This window comes from Vulpes lagopus, chromosome 2, assembly GCF_018345385.1.
Source record: "Vulpes lagopus strain Blue_001 chromosome 2, ASM1834538v1, whole genome shotgun sequence".
Taxonomy (NCBI): domain Eukaryota; kingdom Metazoa; phylum Chordata; class Mammalia; order Carnivora; family Canidae; genus Vulpes; species Vulpes lagopus.
This window is the reverse complement of record NC_054825.1, coordinates 43819195-43844795: the sequence shown is the minus strand read 5'-3', so window position 1 is coordinate 43844795 and position 25601 is coordinate 43819195. Positions and strand designations below refer to the sequence as shown.

The 25601-nt window shown below is 59.2% G+C and overlaps 1 protein-coding gene and 1 pseudogene across 3 annotated transcripts in view; one reads left to right on the top strand and one right to left on the bottom strand.

Annotated features, from left to right (window-relative positions):
• Positions 1-25601, top strand: part of CSK (C-terminal Src kinase) — a 37302-nt gene that overhangs the window by 6195 nt on the left and 5506 nt on the right. Inside the window, exon 2 of one of the 3 annotated variants that reach the window (XM_041744954.1) lies at positions 2042-2160. The gene's annotated coding sequence lies outside the window, so the exon portion shown is untranslated. Of the gene's footprint in view, positions 1-2041; positions 2161-12504; positions 13038-13644; positions 13979-25601 lie in introns of those variants that run through there. The other 2 variants (XM_041744953.1, XM_041744955.1) reach the window with 2 other exon arrangements.
• Positions 1784-1965, bottom strand: LOC121486044 (annotated as a pseudogene).

Below are 25601 nucleotides of genomic sequence, written 5' to 3'. Positions count from 1 at the left end.
GTCTCGCACCCACACACTCTCTCTCTCTCAAAATAAATAAATAAAATTGTCCATAAGAGACGCTTTTAGAAACTATAGGAAACAAACTGAGGGGTGCTAGGGGGGATGGGCGCTAGGAGGGCACGTGATGGAATGAGCACTGGGTGTTCCATGCAACTGATAAATCACTAAATTCTACCCCTGAAACTAATAATACACTCCAAGTTAACTAAATTGACTTTAAATAAAAATTTTTTGAAAAAAATAAATAAAATCTTAAAAGGCTGCCTATTCTGTGTACAAACCTCAGTTCCCAGGGCGTATATATGCACATTCCCGGGGTGGAGAGGCCCGTTTATTCTGAGCTCTCCCCAAGGACAGCAACGAGGCCCCACTGACCTCATTGCCCGATGGTGCTTTAATCCTCACAGCAATGCCACGAGGCACACACTGTTATTTACCCTTTATCACGATGAGGAAACTGAGGCCCGGGGGACACCACAGAGCTTGCCCAGCAAGTGAAGTGGCATAGGACAGACTCCAGGCCAGGGATGCAGGAGAGCAGTACCTGGTAAATGTGCAATGGATAAGTTAGTGAGCGGTACTCGGGGCACAGATGAGGAAACTGGGGTGTACATGGGCACCCAGGAAATGGGCGCAGGGGCAGTTTTATTTTCGACGGGCAGGCCCCTGCCGCGATGCCACCTCATGTGGGGCTGCGGCTTGTCCAGCTCCGGCCAGGCCCCCACTGCTGGGCCATCCTGGGCTCTGGCTGGACTCGGCAGTGGCCCTACCCTCCTGCGGCCGCCAAGAAGGTCCTGGGCCTCCGTGCCCTGCACCCGGGGAACCTGGCAAGGTGAACCTGCTGCCTTCTCCCCCACTTGCCACCTCCTGCCTCAGGTGCACCAGTGCCCCCTCCCAGGCCCTGCAAGGCCTGCTTCCTCAGGGTGGTGTGCAAACCCAGGATTCTAGAAAGCCAGCAACAGGGCCTGCCCACCCAGAGGATGATGAGAGGCCCTCCAGGGAGGCCCACACCGGGCACCTGGGTCTGGGCACTGCCCTCGGAGGGGAGTGGGAGGCAGTGTTCAGCTGCCGTGCACCAGGAGCCACACGGTCCCCTCTCCCCCCCACAGGAGGGGTAATGCATTCTGCCTTGAAGCTTGCACAACTGCAGTCTTTTTCATAAACTTTCCAGTAATTTTATAAATTTCACCCAGTGGCAGGGCTCATTGTTCAAAGGAAATATTCCCACCCGCCCACGAAAGCCCCTGCCAAAAAAGTCAGGCTTGTGATCCGTGGGCAGGAGAGCGGCCCTTCCCCAAGCCCCCCCCCCCGCCCCCGCCCCCGCCCCCGCCCCGCCCTGCAGGCCTGGATCCGCCCGCCCCGCCCCGCCCCGCCCCTGCCCGGCTCCTCCCGGGAGCGGGAGCGGCGACAATGCGGCCTGCGCCGCCCCCTCGTGGCCACCCGGAGAAGCGCAGGCCTCGCAGCCGCCCCGCCCCAACCGACGACCTCAGGCAACACACTTACTTCTTTTGTAAATGCAGCTTCAGGACAAGTCTCCAGTCTTTCTCACTCAGAAATTCTAGTGGCCACTAGGAGTGGCCAGAGGACATGGATGCGGAGAGCAAGTGGACGCCTGGGGGCTCAGCGGTTGGGCACCTGCCTTTACTCAGTGCGGGATCCCAGGGTCCCTGGATCGAGTCCCCCATCGGGATGGTTGCATGGAGCCTGCTTCTCCCCTGCCTGTGTCTTGGCCTCTCTCTCTCGCTCTTTCTCTGTGTCTGTCATGAATAAATAAATAAAACCTTAAAAAAAAAAAAAAAAAAAAGAATGGCCAGAGAATGCTCTTCCTCCACCCCCACCCCCACCCCCATCATTCCCTGGCCTGGTCTCCATAGACCCACTCAAAGTAGAAAAGTTTTTAATTAGCAATAATCGCGCCTCGGATAAACCTCATTGGCTACGATACTGCCACTGAGCAAAGCTCCCCACTCAAAGTAGAAACTCTTTGTCCAACTCCCTGCCAGGACTTCAACCCTGTTCTCTTACTTCCACCTTCAAGGAATCATCACCCACCAGGCTGACCCATTACCTTCTCTGTGCCGGGGCCACCAGGAACACCGATGGCGGCCACCCTTCCTGACCTCCGGGGACTCACTCCGCTCCTCACCAGAGCAACAGGTGAGCAAATGAGGGTCACAGGTGCACTGACAGGCCCAGAAGGAGAGAGTGGCCCATCCTACAAGGATCTACACTCCTACCTACCTCTTCTCAGGGGTCTTCTTCTTCTCTTATTTTTTTTAAAGATTTTATTTATTTATTAATGAGACACACACACACACATATGCACAGACACAGGCAGAGGGAGAAGCAGGCTCCATGCAGGGAGCCCAATGTGGGACTCGATCCCGGGTCTCCAGGATCACGCCCTAGGCCGAAGGCAGGTGCTAAACCACTGAGCCACCCAGACGTCTTCTCAGGGGTCTTCTATTTGAAGAAATTAAATGTTGGAATCTGGAAGATGTCTGGAATCCAGATGCTCCCCTGATTCTGCTTGAGAATCTGCCTGAGTTCTCGGAGCCTCTCCTTTCTGTGGGTCCCTCCTGCCGCTTTGCCTACGTGGCCCTCGGGACACTCTGTGGGTGAGGATAGCAGACTCATGCCCACTGGGCAGACGGGGACAGGGTGCAGAAGGGGAGGTCCCTTGCCAAGGGTGACATCACTGGTGCTCTGCAGAGGCAGCTCTTGCAGCTCATGCGGAATTCCCTGCGCCAAAGCGGGACCCCTGGGCGCTCACCAGGAAAGCCGGGGGCAGCCAGTGAGGCCACAAGTTTGACCCTTGGCGGCCCCGTCACACCCTCCTCCCAGCCCTGCCACCCCGGGCTCTGAGACCCTTCCCCCGACCCTCCTACCTGGACTGTCTGCCACCCAGGACCACCGCGCCTGCAGCTCGCCTTTTCCTCAAGGGAGGACGGGCAGGCGGGTGGCAGACAGCCAGCTCGCGGCCCGTCACCCCACACACACCTAGGCCCACATATGGACCCCTGTCTGAGAGCCTCCTGTGGGGCAGGACAGGAAGGCCAGGCTTCGGGATGCTTCCGCAGGCCACCTCTCAGCCTCCGTCCAGCCGTACAGATAAGGCTTAGACGCTGCTACATTCCCCGGAGGACAAGGAGCAAATGAGACCAAGTGACAAACACCCAGCATGCGGGGTGTCCGCAGAGGGTGCCTTCCTGCCCGCCTTCTCTTGTTCCTGACACTCAGGAGAATGCCAGCGATGTCAGCGAGGCCGGGCCAGGTGCCCTGCGAGCCGGGGTGTGTGTGGCTGGAATCAGAGAGAAGCCCGAGGACCCGGAGAATGCTGGCACCGGGGCTGACCTGGCTGTCCCCCACTAGCACCCCGCCTGGAAAAAGCCGTCCCAGAGCCAGACAGAGAAGCCCTAGAGGTGCTCCCGGAGGGGCTTGCTTCTGCCTGCGTGAAGGGATGACCGAGCGGCCCCCGCTCTCCGGAAGCGGCCTTATCTCTGGTTCCCTGCCCTCATCTGCAAGGACGGCCTTGCCCAGAGCACACTTTGCAGCCCTCCGCACTGGACAGGGTCAGCCCTGGCCCTGCTTGACGTCGGGCCGGGGTCCTCTCCAGGCTCCCGGCAGCTTCTAGAGAGACACACACCTGCTGTCAGGACGTGGCTCTGTGGCTGCTGGCCAGGGCCCTGGGGCTTTGTCCTGCCTGCAGCCCGGCTGCCTCCCCTCCGCTCTGGCCACCAAGGGGCGCTGGTCCCCCCCAAGCCTGGCCAGACGCACCCCGCCCACACCCCGCCCGCAGCTTGGTGGAGACCAAGCTCACTCTGAAAGAGAGAGCAGAAGTGAAGTCATCGCGAGGAGTGCAAGGGGAAGAAGATGACCTTTGTCTAATCGCCGTTATGAATCTGACACTTCCCACGCAGGACCTTACCTCATGCTCTTGCCACACGGTGGGTGTGGGGCCAGCGCCACCGGGGAAGCTTCTAAACGACAAGTGGAAACCGACCTTGGACTCACAGAAGCAAAAAATAAACGTACTGTTACCAAAAGCAGAAGACAGAGCCCCGGGCTGGGGAAAGGGCAGCCCCCCAAGGAGGAGGGCCACAAAAGCCAGCTAAGATGAGGCTCCGCTGCAGTTTGCACAGGATGCTGGCCCTGGCCCTCAGCCGCCGCTGCCACTGAACGTGATCTCCGAGGGTCGCTGGGCTTGGGGCACTGTGTCCCCCTGTCACACACCACCGTCACCCTAGCTGCACAAAGCTTTGTTCTCCATACCACAAGCTCAGGGGCGTGGCTAGCTCCTTCCAAGCTTTGGTCCTGTCACCCCAACCTTAATCCTTTGCTCACCCAACCAAGCAGGAGGGCCTGGGCTCCAAGCCCAGGCAGGCCTGACCAGTCTCTGCAGCCGCCCTTCGCCCTGCTGCCTGGCCAGTGGAGTTGCAGGCGAGGTCCAGCTACGGCCCTAGCTGCTGAGGAATCGGAGTTGCAAGGTCCCTGCGGGCGGGGGGGTCCTTAGGGGACAAGGGGGCCATCTCTTTGACTAGACCGGCCCTGCCACAGACTCTGTGCCACCCCTCGGACAGACAGAGGAAAAGGAGCCAGGCCCTGTCCTCAGGCCCGTCCAGACACCCATAGCTCGGAACTATATTTGGAACTAACAACTATATATGTTGGAACTAACAACCAGAGGGAGGGAACACTTCTCCCCAGCTCCCCTAACCCCCCCGGAACCCACAGAGGAAACCCTCCAGGCCTCATTCCTGACTCAGGTGGCTTCTGGAACCTCCTTCAGCTCAGGGAGGGCCCCCTCCCTGCCCAGCTCCACTCCACTCCCAACCAAGGGAGGAGTCTTTCCAAAGCTGCCCTAATCTCCCATGAGGACAGGTGTTGGCCACCAGGCTATTCACGGGTACAACACCTGGGCGGGAGGATTTGCATGTGATTTGCAAAAGCTTGACCGGAGACCCACCAAAGCCCAGCTACTCCAGCTTGCACAGCCCAAGCCCAGCAAACCTCCTGCTCCTTTTCCTTGCCCTGGGGCACACTTCCAACCTTTGCACCTGGGGGCCCCCCAGGACCTCTTTTCTTGCTTTCCCCAAATCAGTTCGCCTGAAGAAGGCAAAAGAGCCCTAACGGGGCTTCCAATCTGCAAGGCAGGGCCTGGGCACTTCTGGGTGGAGGTTGGTTCAGCTTGAAGATGACACCTGACAGATGAGAGTCTCCGGGCAGCACAGAGAGGGGTGTCAACCCGTAAGAGGGTTTGTGAGCCCAGCACTCCTGGGGAGAACCGAGCACGCTCCGCCCTGCCCAATCCCAGGGGCTCCGGAGCCCGGAGAGTAGTGAACGTGCCCTGGATATCTGGTGCGTGGCTGGAGGAGGGTTTGAACTGGGCAGCCACGGAACCCACTCAGGGCCGGGCACAGACAGGCCTCAGGCAGCTGTGCCCAGTGCTGAGAGGGCAATGGGGCAGTGCCAGAACCACAGAGCCTGTGGGCACTCAGAGCAAAATCCTCTTCTGCCTGCCAGTGAGCGAAAGCGCGCTTTGTGCCGAAGCACCGTGCTAAGTGGTTAACTTCACGCAGCCTCCGGTCAGCATCACAAGCACCCCATGAGGTGGGCCCCTCGTGTCCATTTTAGGGAGGAGGAAACTGAGCCTCAGAAAGGTTCAGTGACTTTTGCTTAAGGTCACACAGCTGGGCAGGAGTGAGGCCGGGACTCTAACCCAGAGCTCTCCCAATAAACTGGGTGATAGGGGGATCCCTGGGTGGCGCAGCGGTTTGGTGCCTGCCTTTGGCCCAGGGCGCGATCCTGAAGACCCGGGATCGAGTCCCACGTTGGGCTCCCTGCATGGAGCCTGCTTCTCCCTCTGCCTGTGTATCTGCCTCTCTCTCTCTCTCTGTGTGACTATCATAAATAAATAAAAATTTATTAAAAAAAATAAACTGGGTGATAGGGATGCAGCAGGGTCCTGGGCCCTTCCTCCCCCACCCAGGATCTGGCAACCAAGCTCCCCCATGGAATCCCTCTGAAGGTTCTGTATCTGCAAAATGGAGATAACAATGGTCCTTACGTTGCGAGTATATGGCGAGGCTAAAGTGACCATTAAGACAGGTGAAGTGCCAGAGGTCTGGCACATCGTCAGCCCTTCAGGAGTGTTACCTAGTTATTATTATTATTGTCAGCGGAAATTCACATTACTCGGTCTTTCAGCCAACCTCTGGGTGCTGCATTTTGGCCCCTAAGGGCATATCAGGAAGCCCCCACAAAGGGGTAGTCGGTGCCCCGATGCTGAGGGATCCAGCACAGAGGAGGGATCTAGCCTTGGGATTTGGGACGATCATTGCAGCAGCTTCCCGGAGGACAGAGAGGCAGTCAGTTATCCACCTGTAGGGAGGAGTAGCTTTAAAACTGCAAATGCACAGCCAGCACTGTGGTAAAAACCTCAAAGAGCAGGGTCCCTCTGCCTGGGGAGGAGGTGCACAGACTCTGCACAGCAAGGGAGGCTCTGCTCTGGGCCTCTGCCCCCTGCCCTGCCCCTCTCTCCATCCTGGCCTCCCTCCCCATTCCAGCTCCACGGCCTCTGCTCCCTTCTGCCTGCCTCCTAGGCTGGGTCTGAGCACTGAGGTGAGGAGGGCTCCTCTGCTCTGAACCCACAGCACGCCTGCACACCCTCCTGGTGACTCTCATCACCTCGTTTAACATCCATGCCCCAGTAGCCAGAACATTCCAAGAAGACAGAGGTGGAGGAGGAGATAAATATGTGCCATGAGGGAGGCACTGAGACACTTTGCAGGGATGACAGGTACCTCGGCCAGTTCATGCCATGGACTTACCTCTGCAGCCTCCCACCTCTGCAAGATTCTAAATCAGCCCACCCAGGACCCATGACCTTTGAGGTCAGGGGACCGGCCAGTTAACCCCTGTGTGGTAGGGGAGGGCCTGTGTATGGACAGCCTCAGGCCACAAGAGTGGGAGCCACCAGCTCCCCAGTGACCTTGCAGTTGGGTCGCCATCACTAACACCACTAAAGCCACCAAGCCACCGCCATCAAGACGCCTTTGACCACTGTTGCATCAAAACGAAAGACCAAGTTCCTAGGAAATGTCCCTGGAGCAAACTGGTGCAGTGCAGAGAACGGACCTTAACTTGACACAAAAACATGCTATGCACAGTGGCGCCTGGGCGGCCCAGCCGTTGAGCATCTGCCTTCCCCTCAGGGTGTGATCCCGGGGTCCTGGGACGGAGGTCTACATCAAGCCCCCGCGGGGAGCCTGCTTCTCCCTCTGCCTGTGTCTCTGCCTCTCTCTCTGTGTCTCTCATTAATAAATAAAATCTAAAAAAAAAAAAAATGCGCTCATGCATAGGAAGTGCTCAGTAGATATTAGCCGTCATCATCCATAATAATGAGGCGTCTGGCACACAGTGGGTGCTCAGCAAATGGCAGCTGCCTGGTCCCGGGAAGTCAGAAGTTGGGAGGCAGTTGGCAGCCACCTATGCTTGTGCACAAGGAGCCAGAGCTGCAGGAGATCCCCAGGTGTGAGCCTTCACCACACAGGTGTGGAGGCTGAGGCCTAGACGGGGAGGCCTTGCCCAAAGTCAGTAGCAAGGTCTGTTCCCAGAGCCTCAGTTTCCCAGGCCAGCACCTCATCCTCATGATAAACCCTACCAGCCCAAGGAGGGAACTTTTCAATGTGTGACAGCCCTGGATTCCAGGCAGGCACTGCTCCCTCCCAAGGACAGCTTTGTAGGGGTGGGCGTTCAGGCCGAAGCACAAGGGCTTATGTGGAAGGCCAAGGCCGTGCCCCTTCATGGGCCTGTGCGGCCTCTTGACTTGACAGAGCTGCGGAAGCCTGCTGGCCCGCAGGTCAGGAAGGGACAGAGGTCCCAGGGGAGGCTCATACAGGCCACTGCTTCCCTGAGATTTTAGCCGCACTGGATTTTATCAGCTTGGCCCTCTAGCTGAGCTGCCCCTGGCTTTGAGATGTCAGAGGCCACTGTGGCCTCTTGCTGTTTCCTGGTTCCTGTTCTCTTTAGAGACTCTTGGCCCTTGACATTGGCCTGGTTGCTCTGGTCACCTTCCCCCAAGCCCCTCTTTCTACTGCTTCCACTCCCCAACATCCCCCAGCCCCCAACCCCGCCATCCTCGGGTCATTGAGAGCCTGCAGCAGGGCAGTGGCATTCACAGCAGGCCTGAGTGACCCAGAAGCCCATGCCCTTTCCACTTGGTCTCACGTCACCTGGTGTCCCCAGGTGCTATTTCCTTTCAGTGCCACTAGCCTCTTTCCCAGTGAGCCCCCCTTCCATCTGCCATAGCCTCTTCCTGGAGGAAGTGCCTTCCCCCAGAGCCTAGCAGGAGCTCCCCACTGGGGATGGTGATGGCAAGGCCATAGAACAGCTCCCAAGGCAGGCGGCTGAGGTGCCGGTGCCTCTGTCAAGCAAGGGCAGAGACTCACAGCTCAGCCCCAGCACCTGCTCTGCAGGAAGTTAGAAGGGGACTTTGCTGGAAATCTGCCTTTAATCTTGGCTTCCTGTTTTCTGCCCTGGGGGACCGCCCAGAAGGTCTGAGTTTCAAACTATTTCACACCAGCTTCTCTAAACTGTCATCTCAGATGCAAAGAGACTGGGGGAGGGGAGGAGGCAGGATGGAGAGAGGGAGAGGTCCTTCCCTTTCCAAGGGGCTGACAACACACCATCCACAAAGGTGCTTGGCCTTGGCCCTGGGCTTCTGGCCACCAGCAACCAATCCAAGCCTAGCTCATGTTGTTAAATGTAGCCAGAATGTCTTTTTTTTTTTTTTTTAAGATATTTATTTATTAATGAGAGACACAGAGAGGCAGAGGGAGAAGCAGGCTCCACGCAGGGAGCCCGACATGGGACTCGATCCCAGGTCTCCAGGATCACACCCTGGGCCAAAGGCAGGCACCAAACCACTGAGCCACCCAGGCTGCCCTGTAGCCAGAATGTTAAATGAGCATCATCCTCCACATCCAGGAGTTTCCAGCCTCTCTTTTTTTTGACTCCCCCCAGGGTGGAGACAAGTAGCCCAGCCCTGGGAGAGCGAGTGAGTGCTGAGCCTACTTGGCCTGGGGGAGGCGGGGTGTGCTCCTCTTAAATTTACTCCGCCGTCCTAAAACCCAAGGACTTTCCTTCTCTGATGATTTTTTTCCCCCTAAATTCTGCTGAGTTTTGAGGCTGTTTGGTGCTCCAGGCTTTGGCAGTTCTCAGACCCGTATCCCAGTCCTGGGGGTGGGTATCTGGGAAAGGTCTTTACATCCAAGCCTCGGTGGCCTGGTCTGTAGAGCTTGGCTGCAAACGCCAACGTGACATCTCCAGGTCTCACAGGTGTCTTAAGCCCAGTTTGTCCAGAACCCAGCTTTTGAGCATTATCCTCCCTCCCAAATCCTCACCACCTCAACAAAGAGCACCACCATTTCCTCAGATGCTCCAGCCATACCCAGGGATTAGGCCCACTTTCTCATGTGCCCTTATTCCGCACAAATAGCGCCTAAGGAAGAGCCATCAGGTGGCCCACCTTTGTCCCCAGGGGCCCATGGCCATCACCACTGGCTCCCCACTGGCCATATAATAAGCTCCAAACTCGTGTAATAAAATGCCTGGCCCACAAGGATCCCCAGGACCTGGCCCCTTCCTCCAATATCTCTCTCCCCTACTTATGGGCCTTATCACCTTGGCCTTCTGACTGTCGTCCCTCAAGCTGCTGAGCCTCTGTGCCTGGCTCCCCTCGCCCGTTCTACTCCATCCAGCATTCACTGCCTTCCTGCCACAGTGTCTAATCACCCTGTTTGTTTATCCTGCTGGGCAAGGACCATGTGACCTCGCTTTATGCCTTCATCTCTAGCATCCAGGACGGTGGCTGGCACTGAGTAGGTGCTCAGTGTTTGTTGAGTGAGTGCCTAAAAGAGAAGTGACTGGGGAAGTTGGAAATTAGTTAGCTCTCCCACCAGAGGATACCAAGCAGGCCAGGGCACTTTATTGATATGTCCCCTAGGCCTGGGGTTTGGGGAAGTTAAAAAATATATTTCACTCTGCCGTGGAGAGGTGGAGCCAGGCTCCAAACGCAACTTTATTTGACTCCAAAGTTCACTCCTGGCCACAGCAAACCAGGGGAGAAAATAAAGTGTGTTGGGGGAAAAGGAAGATGGGTTGGTGACAAAACTGGAACACAAATTATAGCATTTCCCCCAAATCCCCACAGTCCTTTCCCATTTCGCCAGCTGAGCCCATCTGGGGAGAAGAGAGGTCAACTTCTCCCTTTCAAAAGCCTTTTGCAAAGCTGCTGCAGTGCTTTCCTGCAGGCTGACATTTGCCCCACATGGCACTACTTTATCATTCCATCTTGACCTCAGAGGAAAGAAAGGGAAACCAACCGAGCTGAGCACCCTCCTCACCCCCACACCCAGGGCTGTTATCTTGCTGAATCTGCAGCATCTCTCATGAGCAGAAGGATATTTTGAGCCTGATCTTATAAAAGAGGAAACTGAGCTCAGAGACCTTAAGTAGCTAGCCCAAGGTCACACAGCTAGTAAGTGGCCCAGCTGAGATTCAACTTTGAGATTTGAGCCCCCAATCTGTGCTCTTTTCCCATTACACCATAGCAATCTCTGAGACTTGATGTCTCCTCAAAGGGCAGAGGTGTGACTACTAATTCCCTCCCTTTCTTGTTTTTAAATCACTTATTTACTTATTTATTTAGAGAGAGTGAGTGAGTGCAAACATGTGTGGAGGGTGGGGGCAAAGGGAGGGAGAGAATATTTTTTTTAAGACTTTATTTATTTATTTATTTATTTATTTATTAATGAGAGACAGAGACAGACAGAGAGAGAGAGAGGCAGAGACACAGGCAGAGGGAGAAGCAGGCTCCATGCAGGGAGCCCGATGCGGGACTCGATCCCGATCCCGGGACTCCAGGACCACGCCCCAGGCCAAAGGCAGCGCTAAACCACTGAGCACCCCCAGGGATCCCTGGAAAGAGAGGATCTTAGGCAGGCTCCACTGCCCAGTGCAGAGCCCAACTCGGGGCTCGATTTCATGATGCTGAGGTCATAACCCGAACCAAAATCAAGTGGAACACTTAATGGACTGTGCCACTGAGGGGCCCTTGCTTCCCTCCTCAGAGGGCTAGCCCCTCCCCGGGAAGCTGGCCCAGGGGTACATTGGGTCACAGGGCCAGCCTGTGGTTTGTCCAGGGAGGCACACCCAAGTCAGGCTCCTGGCATTTGAGGTTCTTTGCACACCGCAGCCGTACTGTCTCTCCAGCTCACTCTCCCACAGGCCCATTACTGTCCCTCTCAGGCCTTCAGTCTGGGTATACTAGACCTTGCCAGGATATGTCATGTCCCCCACCAGATGTGCCCCTCCTCTCTGCCCACCCAACCCTGACTCTTCCTTCAGGGCCCAGTCCCTAAGAAGTGCCTCGATGCCTCCTACCTACACCAGAGTCTGGTCTCCCCTCCGTCACTGACCACCTCCCCAACACACACACACACACACACACACACACACACACACACAACCACACACACTGTCTGCTCCTGTAGCTCAGAGCAGACCATGTTCCTGCTCCTCATTGACTAGGACGTGTCACAGTGGTGCTTGACTGAGCGCCGATCACGTGCCAACTACTGCACACTAAGCACTTTACATGACTTAACTCATTTCCTCACCACAAAAACCTTAAGAAATTGGTGCTCTTATTTCCCCCATTTTACCAAATGGGGAAAACCGTAGCACAGAGGGTTTAGGTAACTTTCCCAAGGTCACACAGCTGCCGACCACAACCTCATTGCCTCCAGGCTGAAAATAAAGTCCAAGGAAGTCCCACAAGGTTCCTTGCTTGGATCTCTTGTCCCCGCAGCTTGCAGAGACCTGTCCTGAAGCCCCACTGCCAGCTGCAGCCCTACTGAGCTCTTTAGGCTTCCCGGAGCCCTCGAGGGCTCCCCCCATTCCCTACCCTTGTCCACGCGGTTCCCCCACTTGGGGTCCCAGTTCTATTAAGTCCTCCCATCCGCCGGCCCCTCTTTTCTGCCTTCCCGGACCTCGTCCCCCAGCTCTCGGTGTCTCTGCACCGGGCTGCCGGCCCGCCCGTTATCCCGCCGAGGCCCGCGACGGGGAGGAGGGCCGGCCCCTCCCGGAGGCTGCACGGCAGGGCCAGAAGCCGGCGAATGAATGAGTGAGTGAACGGACGCCTGCTCGCGGCTGCCAGCGAGGCCCCGTGTCTGCGGCCGGGTCGGGGGAGGGCGGCCGAGGCCGGGCCTCAGTGGCTCCCGCGCGGGGCCCGAGCCCGCAGCCGGCGGGGTTGCCCCGGGAGGGCGCGGGGCGCGGCGGGGGCAGGGCAGGGCAGGGCAGGGCAGGGCCGGGCAGCGCAGGGCCCGGCAGGGCAGGGCGCGGACACACCCCCTGCAGTGCCCCCGGCGCCCGGCAGGGGGCGCCGACCCGCCCCCGCCCCGCCGCCCCGGGCAGGCCCCTCGCGCAGGCGCGCTGCGGCGGGCGGAGGATCCGGGCCGCGCTTCCTCTCGCCAGGCCTGCGAGCTTCCTCCGGCGGAGCCCGGGCGAGCCCAGCGTGTCCGCCGCCGCCCCCCGCCCGCGCCCGCCCGCCCGGGGGCCCGCGGGGAGGGGTCCGAGCGGGGCGCCCCCGCCGTCGGGGCCGCTCCCGGCCAGCCCGCGGCCGCCAGACCCCGCCCGGCCCTGCAGCGCGGGAGCCCGCCGCCCCGACCCCGGCCCCGGCCCCGGCCCCGGCTCCCCGGCCCGGCCCGGCCGCCACGTCCCCGCCCCGGCCCGGCCCGGCCCGGCCGCGCTCGGAAGCGGAACTCTGCGGGGCCGCGCGGCTACATTGTTTCCTCCCGCCGCCCCCGCCCCCCGCCGCCGCCGCCGCCGCCGCCGCCGCCGCCGCCGCCGCCGCCGCTTTGTACCGCGCCCCCGGGGACCCCGCGCCCCTCCCCTGCCCCGGCCGCGTGCGCCGCCCCGCAGCCGCCGATGCTGCCCGCCGCGGGGTGGCCCGGACCGCAGCGCCCCGAGAGGTGAGTGCGGGCGGGGGCCGGGGCCGGGGCCGGGGCCGGGGGAGGTCGCGCCTCCCGCTCGCCGGGCCCGGGCGCTGCGCTCGCGTCCCCCCCGCCCTGACCCCCGCCTTCCCGGTTTGAATTCTCCCGGGAGCCGCTGTCAGCCCGACGGGGGGGGGGGCGCCCGGAGGTGCTGCCCCGGGAGCCCCACGGACCTGTGCCCTCCCGGCCCCGCCTGGCAGGGCCGGCTGGAGCCCCAGGGAGCCCCAGGCAGCCCCAGGCAGCCCCGAGGACGGTCGGCGGGAGCCCCCAGGCCCTGGACCTGCCCGGCCCTCCGCGCGGGGCCCCCGGCCTGCCTCCTCCTGAACCCCCTCCCCGCCGGGGCCGAGGCTCAGGAGGCCCAGGGCCCCAGCACCTCCTTGATCTTGCTGGAGGTTGAGCCTGTCCCCCTCCCAGACGGCCAGGCCTCAGCCGAGAGACCTGTGACCCTTGGGTGGACACTGGGCAGATCATCTGTGTGTGGGGATGTGACACCGGGCCCTGGGACGGTGCCCCCCCTCCGGGCAGCCCGGTCATCTCATTCTCCCAGACGCCTCGAGGCCCGGCCGTGTCAGGAAGAGGCGTGTCCGGCCACCAGATCCTTGGTGGTTAACTTAGGGGTTCACCTCCCCTCGCGTTTTGTGGACCAGGGTACTGAGGCTCAAAGTGGGAAGTTGCCGCCCCAGGTCGCTGGCAGGGTCCGGCCGTCCTTCCAGGCTCCGCTCCGCGGGGCAGGACTGCTGTAGATGGAGGGAAAGCAGGCAGGTGCCTTCTCCCACCAAGGACCCAGGCCCCCAGCCTGACCCGGGGGACCTTGTGGGTGAGCACGTGCTTCCCTCCAGAGGGCTTCCGGCCCCAGCGCTGCCCGGCTCTGGGCTCAGGCCGTGTCGCACTGCCCACGGGATTTCCCCTTGGTGCCTGAGGTGGGTGCTGCTGACAGGGGATGTGGCGGGAGGGGGGCACCTTGTCTGGTGTGGCCACGGCGCGAAGTGGAAACAGCCTGGCAGTCAGTCCCGACCCAGGCCTCCCACACACTGGGCCCAGCTGCCCCAGGAGCAGCCAAGTCCAGAACATGAATGGGGTCCAGACGGGGAAGGGGAGAGCCCTGCTTCCACAGCCGTGGTGGAGCAGCGTGGTCAGTGGGCACACGCAGCGGGCCCATTCCAAGCTCCCCACGCTTTGGTGGTTCCAGCGTCTTTCTTGGTGGGGCCCCAGCAGTAACAGGACAGAGGCAGCACAAGAGAGGTTGGGAGGGTGGCAGGGTCCTCTTGCTCCCTGGAGGGTAGGAGGTTCCCTGGAGGCTGTTGAGCTCTGTCTGGGCCCCCGTGGGGCCATTGGTAGTTTTGTCCTGCTCCAGACTCTGCCTGTGTTGTAGTGTTTTTCCAGTTGCCCCGCCATGCACAGCGAAGGGGATCCAGATGTGGTGGGCCTGTGAGGCGCCCCGCACCCGGCCCTAACTTCCTTTCCGGCCTGAGGGCCTGGGACTGTGGCCTGAAGATCGGGCACTTTTATGCCAACTGTGAGTTATGTGGATGCAGCCCCAGGGTCCCCAGGCCTTGGTAGAAAAGGGTCTGGCGTCCAGCCAGCGCACGTGCGGAGATGTGTTTCTTATCTGGTGAGCTTGTTGCCTTCCCCCCTTGCAGAAGTGGCTGCTCTTCTTTCTGCGTCGGGTCAGGGGCAAGGAAGGACCACATGATAGTCTCCGGGGCTGCTGCAGGGGGCACCAGGGCCCAAGAGGTTGAACCACTGTGAGCAGACCGGGGTACGGGGGGCTAAGGCCCAGGGGTCACAATGCGTGATGCAGCCGCCCGAACAAGCTGCCCGCTGGCCTCATGGGGGAGAACGACCTGGGTCCAGTTCTGGGCTCTGTTTTTTGAGGCCTCTTGAAGCCCCGACACAGAGTTCCCAAAGAAAGAGTTTGGTCCAGGAAAGAGAAGGTAGGGAGGGACGGCTGGGTGGCTCGGTGGCTGGATGTCTGCCTTTGGCTCAGGTGTGATCCCAGAGTCCTGGGATCGAGTCCCGCATTGGGCTCCCTGCACGGAGCCTGCTTCTCTCTCTGCCTATGTCTCTGCCTCTCTCTCTGTGTCTCTCATGAATAAATAAATATCTTAAAAAAAAATAGAGAATGTAAGGAGGGCCCCACAGGTGCCCAAGGGGCTGTTCCAAATCAGAAAGGCCGTCCCTTGGTGGAAGACGTCCCGGACATCAGGGCCAGAAGCAGGTCTGAGCTCAGGAGAAAACTATATGATGCTTTCTTTTTTTTTTTTTTTTTTAAAGATTTTATTTATTTATTCATGAGAGACACACAGAGAGAGGCAGAGACACAGGCAGAGGGAGAAGCAGGCTCCATGCAGGGAGCCCGATGCGGGACTCGATCCCGGGTCTCCAGGATGGCACCCTGGGCCAAAGGCAGCACTAAACTGCTGGGCCACCCGGGCTGCCCTATCTGCTACTTTCTTAATGCAGAGAGTAACAACACAGCATTACAGAAAACCTAGAAAACAAAACAAGAATCGCAGTTTCACTAGCAGAGGGAGTGTTTGCCTTTTGGAGTTCCCTGCCTGTCTTATTCCTGATTTTTTTTCCCCCCTTCCTCACTGTGTCATTGGAGGATGCGCACCATGGTACCTTTTTTCGTTTCGTTCTGTGTCTCTGAGCATTTCCTCACGTTGCCGCCCAGCCCGGGGAACCTCACCCCTGAGAAGTTGCCCAGTGTTCCAAAGCTCTAGGCTGCAGTGACCTCACCCGGGCGCCCTGACTAAACTCGTTTCACTGCTGTTGCCCGTACAGCTGGTGTGACCACAGGCCCCCCCGAGCAGCCTGGGGAATGGCAAGGAGTGGGCAGCTACTGCGGGTCCAGGCCCAGCCACGCCATCTAGGCCGGTCACCCTCTGAGATGGGCTTCCTTTATGGGCACCACAGGATGGCCATACCTGGGGCAGCGGGGACTGTGAGCAGGGTCCAGGCTAACTAACCAAGGTACTAGAAAGCACCTGGCACCACCCCTCGCCTCCAGGATGCACTTTGTAAGGAGAGGTTGGCGTTGCTCAGAGCCTGCAGGCCGCCTCTGTGTGTGGGGGTGACACCTGGGCCCCTGGTGGCTGCTGGCTCACCCAGCAGGCCTGTCGCCCACGGAGCCCTGCTGAAACCCTCTGTTCCTGAGGTCCTGGACTGCCCTGGCCAGTGCCTTGCCCCCCCCCCCCCCCCCATCACCACCTGATTGGCTGGTCCAGGACACAGACCTGGCCTTGGGAAGATGGGTTACTGGCTGGGTTCTGGGGAGTTTGACTGGGGCGGTAACACCTGTCAAACGGTAACGCAGGTCCTAAGGCGAACTCAGGGAGGACAGAAACCTCCCGTGGAGCAGAAGGGCAAAAGCTCGCGTGATCTTGATCCCCTTTGGTCTCCTGGCAGCAGAGCTGACTGGACCAGGCCTCTCCTGAGAGCCCGGCCTCCTCCTACCCCCGGCTAGCTTCAGCTACTTCCGGGGCCACCCCAAATTTCCCTACTGGAGACAGAGGCCTACTTTCCCTGGGAAAACCACAACTTGGGCAAGGAGCCCAGGCAGGCATCCTGAGCCCCAACCCAGGGATGGCATGCCAGCCTCTTCTCCCTACCCTTTCCCGGTGGCAGAGGGTGGGGGGTGAAAGGAAAGAAAACTGGCTGAGGGAGGGGGGTGCAGGGTTTCTAGCCCCCCGGATGGGAGTTGGAAGGGAACATAGACAAATCACTGGGGAAGTCTTGTGTGTTAGTGGCCTCCTCTTCGGCAGGTGTTCCCTGGGTCTGACCCGAGTGCAGACTGCTGTGCCACTCCTTGCTTCCTTTTGTTCTGCCTCTGTAGAGACCACAGTAACTGGGAGTGCCCTCCTGGGGCCATGCCATGGGCAGTGGGAGGGAATCCTTCTCCACTTGGCACTCCTGGGGCCTAAGAGACCGTAGCCCCAGATGACCGAACGGTAGCCCAGGACTAACCTGGGCAGGAGGTCCTCCCCCAGGTGGCCCATCCGATGCAGAGGTCTCCCAGGCACGTGACCTCAGATTCTAGCTGCTAGACGTTTGCCCGTGGAGCGTCTCCCTCCTCCCTGGTCTTGGCACAGGGGAAGTGGGCATTACAACTGCCCTCCTGTCCCACAGCTTGGGCTGGGATGAGGTCACAGGGTGGGGTCCCCTCCAAGATGCTGGCCTGGCTGGGGTAAGCCCTTCGGCTGTTTCTCAGTCCCCTGGCCTTAGTTGGGGACAGGATGGGTGGAGGAGCAGGCTGCCCCCCATGCCAGGCAGGGAGCACTGCCTCCCTTCCTCTTCTCCTGTGGGTCCCTTCATTCGAGGGCTGGAAATAGAATCCGCTAAGTAATGATTAAAGTCAAATTCAGACCTAAAAATAAAGAGCTGGTGAAGGAAGAGCTAGTGTGCTCCCTGCGTGGCTGAGGGAGAAGCGAGCGGGGCGAGGCTAGCTTTGGGGGCCAAGCCCCTGCTTCCCGGGAGAGGCCGATGCTGCCGGAGGATGGCAAGTGCTCCACCAGCCGGGGGGAGCTCGTTTATTCAGCACGATGAAGCCTGCACCTTTGGGCTGCCTGGCAGAAGGGAGGGAATCCATTCTTCCCCTGGAGAGGCCGAGGCCCAGAAGGCCCAGGCGCTCCCCTTGGCAGGTGCCTGGGGATCCGAGGGCCCCTCACAGCCCAGTGTGTTCTTTCTCCCTGCTCAGTTTCTCTTCCTGGTTTTGAGGTGCTGTGAGGAGAGGAGCTTCTCATCACACCCTGGCTTTGTACGCCTCGGCGGCCTCCGACCGCAGCTTCCCTCCGTCCCCCTGCTCCCCCCACCCCCGCCCCTTCCTGGTCGGGGCCCAGAGCTGCAGGAACAAGCAGGAGGGAGGCACCCCGCGCCTGGGCTGCTCTCCTCACAGCCCAAAGCCCTGTAGGTGGGTGAAAACCTGGGTGTCCTCTGACGCCTGCCCTCCCGGGCTGCTGCTTCTCAGCCCTGCCCAGCCCCACACCAGGTCTCCACCCTGGTCCCCGGGACCTGCGCTGGCATCCTGTGCTGTCCTGGCCGCAGGCCGCAGGCCGCCTGAAAGGGAGAGCTCCCCTGCTGGCCAGCAGAGACCAGACTCCGTGAAGGGTCAGGGGAGGCCTGTGGTTCCATTTCCTGGCAGGGCTGGTGGGAGCTCAGAAGCTGGGGATCTGCGTAGGCTGGAGCAGCCAGGAGGACTTCCTGGAGGGGAAATGCCAGGAAAACCAAGGGTTGGAGTTTCTCCCTTCCTAGGGTTGCTGGCTCCTCTAGCTGCTGTGTGGCCGTGGACAGACTCTTGGCCTCTCCATGCAAAGCAGAATTTGGAGCAAGGAGTGGGCCCACATGTGACCTCTGCTCCCCAGAGCAGGAGGGCTGAGCTCCAGGCAGGCCTCCCTTCAGCCCCCGCTCTCAGCTGGCCGCCCGTTTTCACCGTGTCCTCCGTCCTGCCCAAGGAAAGGCTGGGGCTTTTTCTCCTGACCAAGGTCAGACAGATCTGAGTTCAAATATCTGCTCTAGCCCCTTTGAAGCTGGTGGCCTGTCAGCCTGGTCCCTCCTCTGTCAAACAGACATAACAGTAAAACCTCATGGGGGTTTTTGAGGCTTAAGTACCTGCCAGGGGGCCGGGCTGGGGGGCTGTCATTCCCATGCTTTCATTTTTGTAGCCCATCCTGCTAGGGGAGGGTGTTGACAACGTCCTCCTCCGTCGGGTGGGTAGCAAGGCCGTGAGTCCTCTGTATTGGGCTCTGTTTGAGGGTCCCAGTTCTGCAATGGGGAGACCCGAGAATCTGGGGGCCAAAGTTCAAGGCAATTCGTGGGCCTCTGGGCCTCGGTTCCCCCATCTGTTATGTACATAGGGGACTTGAGGTACAGGACAAGGACACTCAGGATTTTTAACTGTCCGTTGGAGGTCAGTGCTGAGAGGCTATATGTAAATGTAGGCAAATGGCCATGCAAAGACCACAGCCTGTGCAGGGGGCAGGGGACAGAGGCCTGTGTTAGGACCCTGGGGAGGCCCCAAGTCCCCCCTGCCCAGTGCATGTAGGTAATTAGGTTCCTAAGCGGTAATTAGAAACCTTTCTGGGCCAGGAGTGTCAGCCTCAAGCCCCAGCGGTGCCTTCCCATTAGCCTTTTGTAACTCCAGCCCCCATGCCTCCCAAACCACTAGATGGGATTTCCGGTCCCACGAGCCATTGGGGGCAGGGAAAAGGCGGTGAGTTGCTGTAATTTAGTTTTAAACATTTTTTAGCCATTGACTCACCCCTACCCTTAGGGCAGGGGTGCCGAAGACTGAGGAGACCCGGGGGTGGGGGCTCTGCAGCCAAGGTGAGGCCATCCTCCCAGCCTTCCTCGGCCCCCAGGGAGGCGTGGGCATCTCCAAGGGTCTCGGGCACAGTTCCGCAGCCTGACCCTGAGATGTGTGTGCAGGGGGCCTGTGAGGGTCTGGCCCTCCAGCCCCCTGCCTGCTGCGCCTCCGGGGCATCACCCTGTCCTCAGCCTGAGTGTCCTCTCCAGAGCCGAGGTGGGGCTGATGGCCTGGCTGCTAACCCAGCCCAGCTGCTGGCGCGCCCCGCCCCCGTCAGGTGCCCTGCCTTCCAGGGGCGCGGGCCTCAATCAGCAGCTCAGTTTTGCCTGTTATCTCCCTGTGGCCTGTCGGAACTTCCGGGCCAGTTCAGAGCCGCTCTGGACCCCGGCCCAAGCCTTCTGCCCTCTGTGACTCTTCCACGCCACGGTCTTGGACACGAAATCCTGGCCCGGTCTGGCACAGCCCCCTCCCAGTTGCTTCCACTGAAATCCTCCGGGCTCCAGCTCCCCTCCCCTTGGAAGCTTTCCTGGTTGCCCCTGTCTGTCCTGTCTGTCGGGGCACCGAGCACACCTGGCCACGACTGACTGGCAGCCAGGAGGACAGAGGCAGGGCTGCGTTTTGGTGGCGGCCTTAGGCTGGGTGCAGAGGGGAAGACGGACAGATGAGCGAGGTTCTTAGGCCCTCGGGGTCTCCTGGGCCCTTTTCTCCTGTCCGTCCTGGCCGGCCAGGCCGGGTGCTGGTGGCACAGGGAGGCTCCAGGAACACTGGCTCGAAAAGTGAGAAGGCGTGGAGAACCTGCCTGTTGCTCGGCAGCTGCCCCTGCCCCCAACACGCTCCAGCTGGGTCCTGTGGCAGAACCAAAGTCTCTGGGGGCCATGGCCCCGAGTTCCCCCCGGTCTCTTGTGCACTTCCCTTTTCAGTGGGTATTTTTAGCTGGGTGTAAACAGTTATTGAAGGCTCCCACGCCCCAGTAAGCAGTGGAGTTTTGGTGAAGGGGGCAGGGCAGGAGCCCCTTGACCTGCCCTGGCCTTCAGCGAGTGATAGCTGTAGGGGTCTGCTGCTGCCCCGTGGGCAGGGAGAGGGTGGCCTGGGAGTTTGGGGGCTCCCAGTTCTCCTTGCTTCCCCGACTCCCTGCCAGCCTGGGCTACCAAGAAAGGCCTGCCTGAGGCTGCAGCCACTGACCTCAGTGCTTGGGCACAATGCCCAGCCTGTTCCTGGGACCCCAGCACAAGGACTGCTGGGAGTCGGGTTTGGGGCAGGAAATCAGAGTGAAGCGCTGACTTCACAGAGTTCCAAAGCCCCCTGCCCCTTGGTCCTTGGCGGGTGTGCTGACAGCTGCTGTCCCTTTGGGGTTAAATATAGTCCTGTCAGTTAGGGGACCTTGGTGTGGCGCAGCCGGCCTGGCTTCCTCCTCTCCTTTGTTGGTTCATTCATTCATTCAGCACTCACTCACCAAGCAGCCACTCTGGGCTCAGCCCATGCTGGGCACATGAGTCAGCTCCCAGCCTCCCCCCCCCCCCCCCCCGCCCCAAGCTCCCAGGCCATGAGCAGCGAGCAGAGAGCTTGTCTCTGGAGTGTGGGGATGTGTGAGAGGCTGGGGAGGCCTTGGAGCACAGCCGGGGAACCAAGGGAGGCTCCTGGCAGAGGCGGTTTTCAAAAGTGATTTATTTTCAACCTTATTTTTAGGGGGAAGTTAGTAATAGATACATGTGGTTTAAAAAAAAAAGAAGTCAGAAAGGACAAAATAGCAAACTCACAGTGGAAAGTAATCTTCCCTTAAACTTGACACACACACACACCCCCCATCCCAGAGACAACTCGTTGCCAGTTTCTCCTGTCTTTCAGGGATGATCTGCGTGGATTGGAGTTAGGGATGCCTTGTGTGTCACGTACCATGGATCAGGTCCTGCACCTTGTCTTTTCTCACGGCCTTTCACTTGGAGTATTTCAAACCTACTAAAAAGCTGAAATAGGGCACCTGGCCCACTCAGTGCATGGAGTATGTGACTTTTTTTTTTTTTTAAGATGTTATTTATTTATTCATGAGAGACACAGAGAGAGAGAGGCAGAGACACAGGCTCTAAAGAAGCAGGCTCCATGCAGGGAGCCCGACATGGGACTCGATCCCGGGACTCCAGGATCACGCCCTGGGCTGAAGGCAGGCGCTCAACTGCTGAGCCACCCAGGCGTCCCGTGTATGTGACTCTTGATCTCAGGATCATGAGTTTGAGCCCCACGCTTGATGTAGAGATTACTTTTAAAAAATAATAATAATGGGGTGCCTGAGTGACGCAGTTGGGCGTGCATCCGACTCCTGATTTCCACTTAGGTTGTGAGATCAAGCCCTGCTTCTGGCTCTGCACTCTGTCCCTCCCCGTACCCCCACTGTATGCATGTGCATGCACGCTCTCTCTCTCTGAAACAAATCTTTAAAGGTAATAAAAATAATAAGAAACTGAAATAATAATGTAACAAATACCCAACCATCCCTTACCCAGATTCACCAGGTCTTAACATTTTGCCATATTTGGTTTCCCTCTTTCATATACCGAGATGCGTATGTGTGGAGTTTTTTGCTGGTGTGTTTGTTAGTTGCAGGCATCCTACATCTTCATTTCTAAGTACTTGAGCATGCACCTCTTACGTAATCACAGCACTAGGATCGTCCTTAGGAAAATTGACATTAAAATTCCATAATATTACCTTACATTTCCATTTTTCCAACTGTCATCCAATGATTTTTATAGCTACTGTCTTTTTCCCTCTGAGCCAGAATCCAGTTCAGGATCTCTCACTGAATCTTGTTGTCCTGTTCCTTTCACCTTTTTTCCCCCAGCTTTATGGAGATGTAATTGCCGTATAAGGTTGCGTAAGTTTAAGGTGTACAGCGTGGTGATTTGATGTACGTGTGTTGCTAAATAGTTACCACGGTAAGGTTAGTTGACACCTCCTTCACCTCACAGAAATACCATTTTGTTGTTGTGTCACATGCCTCTAGCGTCCTGTTTATTCGAGAACATTCCCCAGCCTCTGCGTGTTCCTTGGTTTTGTCTCTTACAACATTAACTTCGAGAGTCCGGGCCAGTTGTCGAGGCTGTGCCTGATTGCATCTTCCTGATTTGAGTCAGGTTAACGGGCTCCGTGGGAATCCTACCCCCAGGATGCTGTGCCCTCCTCTGGGCATCCCGGCGGGAGGCGCTCTGTCGTTGCTCTCATCGTGGGTGATGCTTGATTCGGTCGCGTGGTTAACGAGATAGATCGATATGTCTATCTGCCAGGTCCACCTGTTGTGTAGATGCTTTTCTGCTTTCAGATTCACCGGTGGGGTGGTCTTTGGAAGCCATGTCACTGTCTTGTTCCCCCCAGCAGCTTTTCCTTGAGCGACTTGAGCTGGCTTTTTGCCCTTCCGGCTTGCTGCATCATACGGGTGCTGTGTGTCAGCACCTGAAGGTCGGGGCCCCGTCACCGCAGGGACTGTTGTTCCCTCTTAGGGATACCCGGCTGTTTATTTGCCTGGTCCCTCACTGATAGACATAAAGATCGCTTCCCAGTCGCTTGCCACCATAGACAATACCACAGGGACTTTGTAGGCACACGTGAAACAGAAGCAATGCCTCAGTTGTGCCCCGGAGGTTGAGAGGAAGTTCCTTGGGTAGAGAAGAGGGAGGGAGTGGAGAGGGAATGCCAGGCGAGGTGGGAACAGCAGGTGCAACACAGGTCCGTCTGAGGTGCCAGAGAGCCAGCAGGTCCCAGAAAAGTCAAATGACTTTCCCAAGGTCACATGCAGCAAGTTGGTGGCAGAGCCAGGAATAGGACTCAGAGCCCCTGACTCCCAGGACAGCGTCCCAGCGGCCTCCACAGGGTGGCCTAAAAGCAGGTTCACGTGACTCCAAAGGGACCCCTGTTTGCCTGGCTCAGGCCAAACCAGAGCCCTAGGTTCACAGGGGCCCCTCCTAGCCATCCTGGCTCTTTGTGTCCAACCTGGAGGGAGCTGGCCCCTGGCCCCTCAGGACCCTCGGGAGGGAGACCTCTGAGCCCGCCTGGGCTTGACGCCAGCAGGGAGGAGCTGTCAGAGAGCCCACGGCTTGCCCTGCAGCATTCCTGGGCAGGGGCGGGTCGAGGCACCTGGCAGCTGCGTGCAGAGCAGCCCTGGCTGCTGTGGAGGTACCGCCAACCCATTGTACAGGTGGAGAGACCAGGTCCTGAAGTTTTAGGCAATAGACCAAGGGAGGGCTCAGCTCCTTCCCCTGCCTTCCAGATGTCTGGTTGTCGGAGCCTGGCCCCTTGAGCTAGCCCACCCTGGCCTCTCCAGTGGCGCTTGCCCGTCCTCTGGCTGCCGCATGGTGCCGGGGCTGGGCAGCCGAGGCCCGAGCGCGGCAGGGTGCTCCCGGGAGGTGTAAGCCCGCCGGCAAGACCACCATGCCTCTTGACCTCGCTCAGGGTCCTCGTCTACAATATGGGGGTAGTAACAGGCTCAGTTGTTAGAGGATTAGATGAGCCATAATGTGCCAAGGACGGGGCCTGGCACAGAACAAGTGCTCAGAAAACAGGGCCTATTATTATTTTTATTGTTATCGTCATGTCAGTGGGGAGGCGGCGGCAGCAGCTGCAGGCCAGGAAGGGAGTGTTTGGGGAGGGTGACTAACGGGGCCACAGCCACCATGCCCTCTGTGGTGGCCCAGTGGTGGCAAGCTGGGGAGGGAGGGGAGGCCGGCTGAGGGTGTGGAAAGCTGGCAGGGCCTCTGTTCAGAAGGGCCTGAGGGTCAGGGCCCCCGCCAGCCCCAGTAGAACCCTCATTTGGGTTCTGGGCCGTCACCCCTAATGAACTGTGTGACTTCACACAAGTTGTTCGGCCTCGTGAGCCTCAGTTTCCGCTCCTGTAGAATGGGGGCAAGAGCAGCTCACGGCTCACCACAGTTTGTGGGCCACAAGAGCCTGGTGGGTGGTTCCTGTCCCCGGCTTAGCAGCTCAGCCGTGCGACTGTGTGTTCGGTGGGGGCGATGTCTCTGCTCGACCTTGTGGGCCCCGGGCTCCTGTGCCGACAGCAGACGTCGGCAGGTTGGCCTCGGGCGAGAAGCCCCGTGTCCTGGAGGAGGGAGGCCTTTCTGTCTGGAGGAAGGGGGCGGCTATGCCAAGCCCCGCGCCAGACCTTCTCAGGCCCGAGGTCTCCTACTCCCTCGCAGCCTGCATGCAGGGCATGCCTGTCCCCGCCTGGCAGGGTGAGGATCCGAGGCTCAGAAGGGTTGAGTCATTCTTCCGAGTTGCACACTCAACGGAGCCAGGTCCGCCTGACTGGAAGCCGGAGTGAGGCCTGGGAGTGGTGGTTCTCCCGGCCGTTGTTGCCCTCAGCCGCACACTTCACTGCTGAGGCCCCTGGTTCCTTGTCTGAAGCCCCCGCTGAGCTGCAGGGTTGGTGCTGGGCGGGCACCTCTGGACTGTCCCGACAGCAGCCAGGTAGGGTGCTCAGATGGCCGGGCTGTGTCCCACCGCCCTCCCAGGGCTCGCAGCCGGGCCCCTTACTCTCGGCTGTCCCTGTCGACCTGCCCTTCTGGCTCGGCCTGCACCCCACCCCGGTGGAACCTTTTCCAGCTTGCCTTCTGTCCCTAAGCTCTCTGTTCTTCAGAGGGTGGCTCTGGGGCTCCCCCCTCTGAGAAACGGGCCTCAGCCCTGCGGTCCTTGTTCAGTTCGCAGGCCAGGCACATGCACTCAAGCATCTCCTCCCACTGCCCAGCCTGGGGTGGGTGGCATTGCAGCCTGGCCCTAGACCTTGTCTGTCCTGTCAAATGCACCTGGGAACAGGATTCCTGGGATTTCTCTCCTAACACGCAGGGACGAGTCACCGGCCTGTCTGAGCCTCCATCCCCTGGAAACAGAGAACAGTGGCTCCAGCCCCACTGCTTTCTGAGATGGGGGCTCGGGGGGCTCTGGGCTTCAGGAAGGCAGCGGCGGTCAAGGGGGTGCCAGGCTGGGGCCACGGAGTCTGTGTGGCTTGCCGCCCTTGGAGCGTGGGTCGGCTGGAGGTTTTCTGGAGGGATCAGCTGCACCGAAGGAAACCACAGAGTGCCCCAGGGCGTAAGGGTACAGCTCCGTGAGGTGTGGCAAGGAGAACTCCGCTCTTCCAGTGGCTCTACCCCTCTGAGGGCAGCTGCCGTCCTGCACCGTGGGCTCGGCCAGATTTTGAATTTTATACTGTCTACGTGGGATTACCCAGCCTGTGCTCTCTGTCGGGCTTTCGGGTT